Source organism: Varanus komodoensis, unplaced genomic scaffold (assembly GCF_004798865.1).
Source record: "Varanus komodoensis strain SLA01 unplaced genomic scaffold, ASM479886v1 scaffold31, whole genome shotgun sequence".
Taxonomy (NCBI): domain Eukaryota; kingdom Metazoa; phylum Chordata; class Lepidosauria; order Squamata; family Varanidae; genus Varanus; species Varanus komodoensis.
In genome coordinates, this window is record NW_025335780.1 from 5,247,752 (window position 1) to 5,254,631 (window position 6,880).

The window sequence follows — 6,880 nt, forward strand, 5'->3', positions numbered from 1 at the left end:
AGAGAGAGAGAGAGAGAGAGAGAGAGAGAGAGAGAGAGAATGCATGCGTGTGTGCATGCATAAGAGGCAAAGAACATCTGGCTGGGGGCAATTGAACCACAGGAGATTCCTGAGTGGTTTAACCACAACATGGAGCATTGCAGGCAAAACATTTCAACCTGAGCCACAGTGCTAAGTTTGTGACCCATATATCAGAGACTATCCGTCTTTTCCTCAGTGGAACGAAGAGAAGCTTCAGGGAGGACTCAGTTTGGATTGAGGAAATAGCATGGAGGAAAAGTGTTTTTGAGGTCCCTTGGCCAAGATACCTCAATGGGCCACTTCCCTCAGTAGTCCTAGCTGCCCACAGAGTGGCTACCAATTGCTGTTCCTTTTCCTGCTCTCTTTCTCCATAGATACCACTTGTTTGCGAGGCAGATGATCAGTTGAGCAAGTAGGCATTCACATCTATTGCTTCTCCTTCTCACCTCCACTATTGGTGACAGGTGAACAAGTGGAGGACAGAAGTGAGGCGAAGTGGCAGCTTGTTAATGGGCCCCTGCTGTGCTGTGGGCCCTTGACAAGTGTTCAAATATGCCTCCCTTTCATTCTGGCTCCCCCACCTGCCAATATCTGGTACTTTGTGAAACCACCCAGAGATCCTTCAGGCAATTGGGTGGTCTAAAAATGAAATAAATAAATAACTACTCTTCTTCCCAGAATTACCCTGGAAAAATGGTACATTGGGACATAGTGTAATGTCAAAGAGGCAGTGTGTGTGTGTGTGTGTGTGTGTGTGTGTGTGTGTGTGTGTGTAGACATTGCAGCCACCAGTAAGAGCAGTTACGTGAGTCTGCATTAGCAATAAAGCCAAGAATACATAGATTAATTAACTTGATCAGTCAATTATGGCTGCAGCTCTGATTCATATATATCTCTTAGACTTACCTTTTCATCAAGTTCTATTTCTTTTGAAATCGGTCTTTAATTCTGAGTATTGTGCACACAAGTTGCTTAGGCACCTTTGCACTTGAAAGGACCAACATGCGTTTTGTCTGCTCTTTTGAAGCAAGCAAGGAAAAATTTACATTTTGGACAATTTGAAGTGACTCAATAAACTGCATGAAAAAGAGCCAAACCAAACCATCCATGTTTTGGAAAGTCAGTTTGTGAAAACTCAGTAGCAACTACCAACTCTATAGTTGGTATAAAACATTGAACAAGTTCCATGACTTTTATTAGTAGACACTAATTGTATTTCTCTTTCAGTATTTGCCACTTATATGGCTTGTAAAGTCATTGCCACAGCATAGATACAAGGAAGGAATAAATGAAACAGATGGTTATTTTGTGTTGAGATCATAGTCATTTAAAATGCTGGCTTTATTGCCTTTCATATATCCACAAGGAACCAATGCACCTGCCCTTCGTCACCATACTGCAAAAAGACGTGTAATAATATGTGTTTTTCTATGTACATGTAATATCTTGGATAAAATTCCCTTTTCACTAGCCTTTGTCAAAAGCTAGTAATGAGTAATAAAGCACAAGCTGAAGAGTTAAAAAAAAAACCTGAAAAATCTCAGAACAATCTCACAATACCAATTCTATAAGAGTCTGATTTCTTCAAGTGACTGTATTTTCTGTAGATTTAAAGGCACTGCAAAGATGGAAAAAGCATCAATGATCCATGTGCTCCTCTTGCTCTCAAAAACCCTGCAGCATCAGGACTCTTACTGCTGTTGTTGTTGGGGGCCATCAAGTTGTCTCTGACTTAGGGTGACCCAGTGAAAGGGTTTCTTCCAAAAGGGCCTGTTGTTGGTAGCCCTGCTCCAAAAACTTAAAACCTCAAGGCTGTGCCTTCCTTTATAGAAAGTATCCATCTCATGTTTGGTCTGTCTCATCTTCTTTCTTGACATTCCTCAAGTGAGCCTTGCCTTCTCATGATGTGCCCAAACTCTCAGCTCCTAGAGAAAGTTCTGGATTAATTAGATCTAGGAACCTCTTGTTGATGTTTTGTTGGTCCAGGGTGTTTTTAAGGCTTTCCTCCTGCACCATGTTTTGAATACCTTGATTATCTTCTGTCAGCTTTCTTTATGGTCCTACTTTTATACCCATAAATAGTGGTCAGGTATACAATACATCTTGGCCTGGGTCTCCAGTGTAACATCCTTACATTGACAATATTTTCTCATTCCTTCATTGCTGCCCTTCTAAGTCTCAGAATTTTTTTCAATTTCATTGCTGCAGTCTCCCTTTGAATTAATGATTGAGCAAAGGTATGCAAAAAAAAAATCAATTTCACAATTTCAGTTTTGTAAAAAGAAAGCTGAGCACACACACACCCAAGTGGAACTAATACAAAAGAAGAGCCATAATTCAAAATTAATTCATTATAATGTAAGAAATATCACATGGCAGCTTTGTTTTGCAACAATCTGCTACAACAGAAGAGACAAGCTGTTTGATGAGCCGAATGGTGGGTTGTTTTTTGATGATCTGAACAACTGTGACAAAACGTTGTCAGTTGCAATCACTTACCGCTCTTTCAAACTATCAGCAAAGCAGTCTGATTAGGAGATTTACTCTCATACCAGGCAAGAGGACTCAGAAGAAAGGAAAAATAAAGTGCCATGTTTCAAGGTCTTTAAGAAAGAAAAATAATACCTGTAAGAAGCAGCAGTCATTTCACTGTTTCTGTCCATCGCCAGTTGGGACTGGAGGTGTAGCAGAACAAGGGTCTTCTTTAGCCTGGAGTGGGTAAACAGTGGAACTTCCTCTTGCCTTTAGTTTGGGAAATATATTTATTTATTTATTTATTATTTATTAAAACATTTTTATGCCGCCCCATTCGCCGAAGCCTCGGGGCGGCTTACAACATAGATAAAACAAGTTAAAATCCATATAAAATAATCTTGATTAAAACTCACATTATAAAATAAGCCGCCCTGGCCAGATAAAATTCAATTGTATTTAGCATTTAAAATGTTGCTTAAATAAAAAGGTCTTAGCCTGGCGCCGAAAAACAAATAACGACGGGGCCAGGCGGACCTCTCTGGGGAGCGCATTCCATAACTTAGGCGCCACCGCTGAGAAAGCCCTTCTCCGAGTAACCACCCTCCTAATTTCTCTCACGGAGGGCTCCCGGAGAAGGGCCTCTCCCGCCGATCTCAGGGGGCGACTGGGCAAATATGGATGTAAGCGCTCCTTCAGGTAACCAGGACCCAAGCCGTTTAGGGCTTTATAGGTCATTACCAACACCTTGAATTGGGCCCGGACTTCAATGGGGAGCCAGTGAAGCTGACGGAGAACTGGCGTCATGTGAACATAACGTCCAGTCCCCGTCAGCAGCCTGGCAGCTCTATTCTGAACCAATTGAAGTATCCGGACCGTCTTCAAGGGTAGCCCCACGTAGAGCGCGTTACAGAAGTCAAGACGGGAAGTCACCAGCGCATGAGTCACTGTTGCAAGGCAGTCGTACTCCAGGTAGGGGCGCAGCTGATGAATCAGCCGAAGCTGGAGGAAAGCGCTCCTCGCCGCTGTTGTCACCTGAGCTTCAAGTGAAAGCTCCGGGTCGAGGAGCACTCCCAAGCTGCGGACCTTGTCCCTAGGAGGGAGTGCAACCCCATTCAGGACAAGGTTCAGGTCACCTTCTCCGAAGCCCGAACCGCCAACCAACAGGACCTCCGTCTTGTCTGGATTGAGCTTCAGTTTATTGGCCCTCATCCAGCCCATTACCTCGGCCAGGCACCGGTTCAGCACAGCCACTGCCTCACCTGGATTGGTGGAAAACGAGAGGTAGAGCTGGGTATCATCAGCATACTGATGGGTCCGCAGCCCACACCTCCTGATGACCTCTCCCAGCGGTTTCATGTAGATATTGAACAGTAAAGGGGACAAAATGGAACCCTGCGGTACCCCATGGCAAAGCTGCCATGGCGCAGAGCCATAGTCCCCCAACACCACCTTCTGGAATCGGTCGTTGAGATAGGAGCGGAACCACCGCAAAGCGGTGCCTCCGACCCCCAATCCCGCCAGCCTATCCAGAAGGATACCATGGTCGATGGTATCGAAAGCCGCTGAGAGGTCCAGGAGAACCAACAGGGACGCACTCCCCCTGTCCTTCTCCCTGCACAGGTCATCGTACAGGGCGACCAAGGCAGATTCAGTACCGTACCCGGGTCTGAAGCCGGACTGAAATGGGTCCAGATAATCAGTTTCATCCAAGAGTGCTTGGAGTTGTCCCGCCACCACTCGCTCTAACACCTTGCCCAGAAACGGGATGTTGGCCACTGGTCTATAGTTAGCGGCCATCCCTGGATCCAGTGACGCCTTCTTCAGGACCGGTCGGACTACCGCCTCCTTTAAAGGGGCAGGCACCCGACCCTCCCTCAGAGAAGCGTTAACCACTTCCAAGATCCAGGTTCCAATCCCGTGCTTGGAATCCTTTATTAACCAAGACGGGCAAGGGTCCAGAAGGCAAGTGGTAGGACGTACTCGTCCAAGCACCTTGTCCACATCATCGGGCCGCAATAACTGAAATTCATCCAATAATTCTGGACCAGACGGCAGCGTTGGTGTCTCCCTTAAAACCTCTGAATCAATAGTGGAATCCAGCTCGTGACGAATCTGAGCGATTTTCTCCCTAAAATGCTCGGCAAAGTCGTCACAGCGGGCCTTTGAGGGTGGAATCAGCTCTTCCTTTGGCCCTGGGTGAACCAGGCCTTGCACCACTCGAAAGAGCTCCGCCGGACGGCATTGTGAGGAGGCAATGGAAGCGGAGAAGTGTCTCTTTTTCGCCGCCCTCACCGCCACAGCATAGGCCCGATAGTGGGCTCTTAAGTGTGTTCGGTCAGATTCATCACGTGATTTCCTCCACCTACGCTCTAGCCGTCTCCCAACCTGCTTCATTGCCCTCAATTCTGGAGTGTACCAAGGGGAAGAGCGGGCTCTGCCCGGTGGGAGAGGACGCTTAGGAGCAATCGTGTCTACAGCCCTGGTCATCTCCCCATTCCACAGTTCAACCAGAGCCTCGACAGGAGCACCCGTCTTGTCAGCCGGAAACTCCCCCAGAGCCTTCAGGAATCCTTCCGGATCCATCCGGCTCCGGGGGCGGACCCACACAATCGGGTCTGCACCCTTACAGAGGGAGATGTCGCTCTCGAGCACAAACCTCACTAGGAAGTGATCTGACCATGACAGGGGAGTCAAGCATAAATTCCTCACCCTCAGACCACCCTCTTCCTGCCCCGTCGAGAAAACCAGGTCCAGAGTGTGTCCACGTTCATGGGTCGGGCCGGTGACATGTTGAGACAGCCCCATGGCCGTCATGGAAGCCATGAAGTCCTGAGCCGCCCCGGTCAAACTAGCCTCGGCATGGATATTGAAGTCCCCCAGGACCAGCATCCTGGGGGTCCTCAACACCAGGTCCGAGACCGTTTCCGTCAGCTCAGGCAGGGAGACTGTTGGGCAGAAGGGTGCACGGTACACCAACAGAATCCCCAATCTGTCTCGGTCGCCCAACACCAAGTAGAGACACTCCAGCCCTGGTCTCGAAGGGACAGGAAGTCCCGTGAGAGTGATGGAGGCCCGGTAAACCAAAGCGACCCCCCCTCCCCTCCCCTCCGGCCGTGAACAGTGCTGGACCATATACCCGGGCGGGCACAATTGAGAGAGGGCAACATCCCCCCCCTCTCCCGCCCAGGTCTCCGTTATACAGGCCAGGTCGGCCCCCTCATCCACAATCAAGTCATGGATGAGGGCAGATTTGTTATTGGCCGACCTGGCATTACACAACAGCACCGTCAGGCCCGAGGGGCAACTGACAAGACTCCCTGGCACCTTCTGGCTGGGAGCAAAACCAGAAGTAGGGACAGGTGTCAGCCATCTGTCCCTCCTTCTTCTATGCGGACACGTTAAGCCCCCACCGCTATTACGTCCATTGCCCATCACCACACCAATGGCGGCGCCAGTGCGCTCCCCAGGAAACGCAGGCGGCAACATGGCCAGGGACGACTCCATAAAAACAAGTTAAAACACTTTAAAATTATAAAACATTTAAAATTGGCCGTTCAACAGAAGGGACTGCCACAACAAAAGAGCAAGTCCCCTGGCCAGCCTAGCTCCCCCCGAACAGCCCCCCCAAACGGCGGCAAACCGCCCTTTGGCCGACGCCCTTTGGCCGCCGGCCCCGGCCGCTGCTGGTGCTTTGTAGCCGCCGGCCGCCTGACGCCCCACCCCGTCCGGGCACGCCTGCCACGTGTGCAGGGGCGTGGCAGGGCAGTCAGGTAGCGGCGGAGTCGGCGGCGCGGCGCGGTCTTCGTGCGGTCTTCGGGCGCGTGCGCGGCGCGGTCTTCGGGCGCGGTGCGGTTCTCGGGCGCGGGCGCGGTCTCCTGCCAGGTGTTGTTCCTCCCGCCGGCGCTCCCCCCTGCGGCGCTTTATAGCCGCCGGCCACCCGACGCCCCACCCCGTCCGGGCACACCTGCCACGTGTGCAGGGGCGTGGCAGGGCAGTCAGGTAGCGGCAGTGACTTCAAAAGTTCCTTCCACATACAATGCACAAAATATTTAAAACAACAACAACAACAACAAAAGTCACCCTTAGTGAGCCCCTCCACCAGGACCATGGCTGCCTTGGGTTTTGTTCCTTTCATTTTTATGCACTTCCTGAAATACCCCCTTCCATCCATAATGGCAATACATCCATAGTAGGTTTAGTACCCTCCTCAGGAGTTTGAACCAAAGTGAGAAAGAAGATAAAGTGTGGCAGTCATGCAAGGATTTAATGAAAGTATTTCATGAATACATTTAAATAATAAGAAAGGGCTTAAAACTATTACATCATCATCCATTCTATACAACCACATGGCTGAAGCTAGATGGTTTCCAACAATGTACAAAAC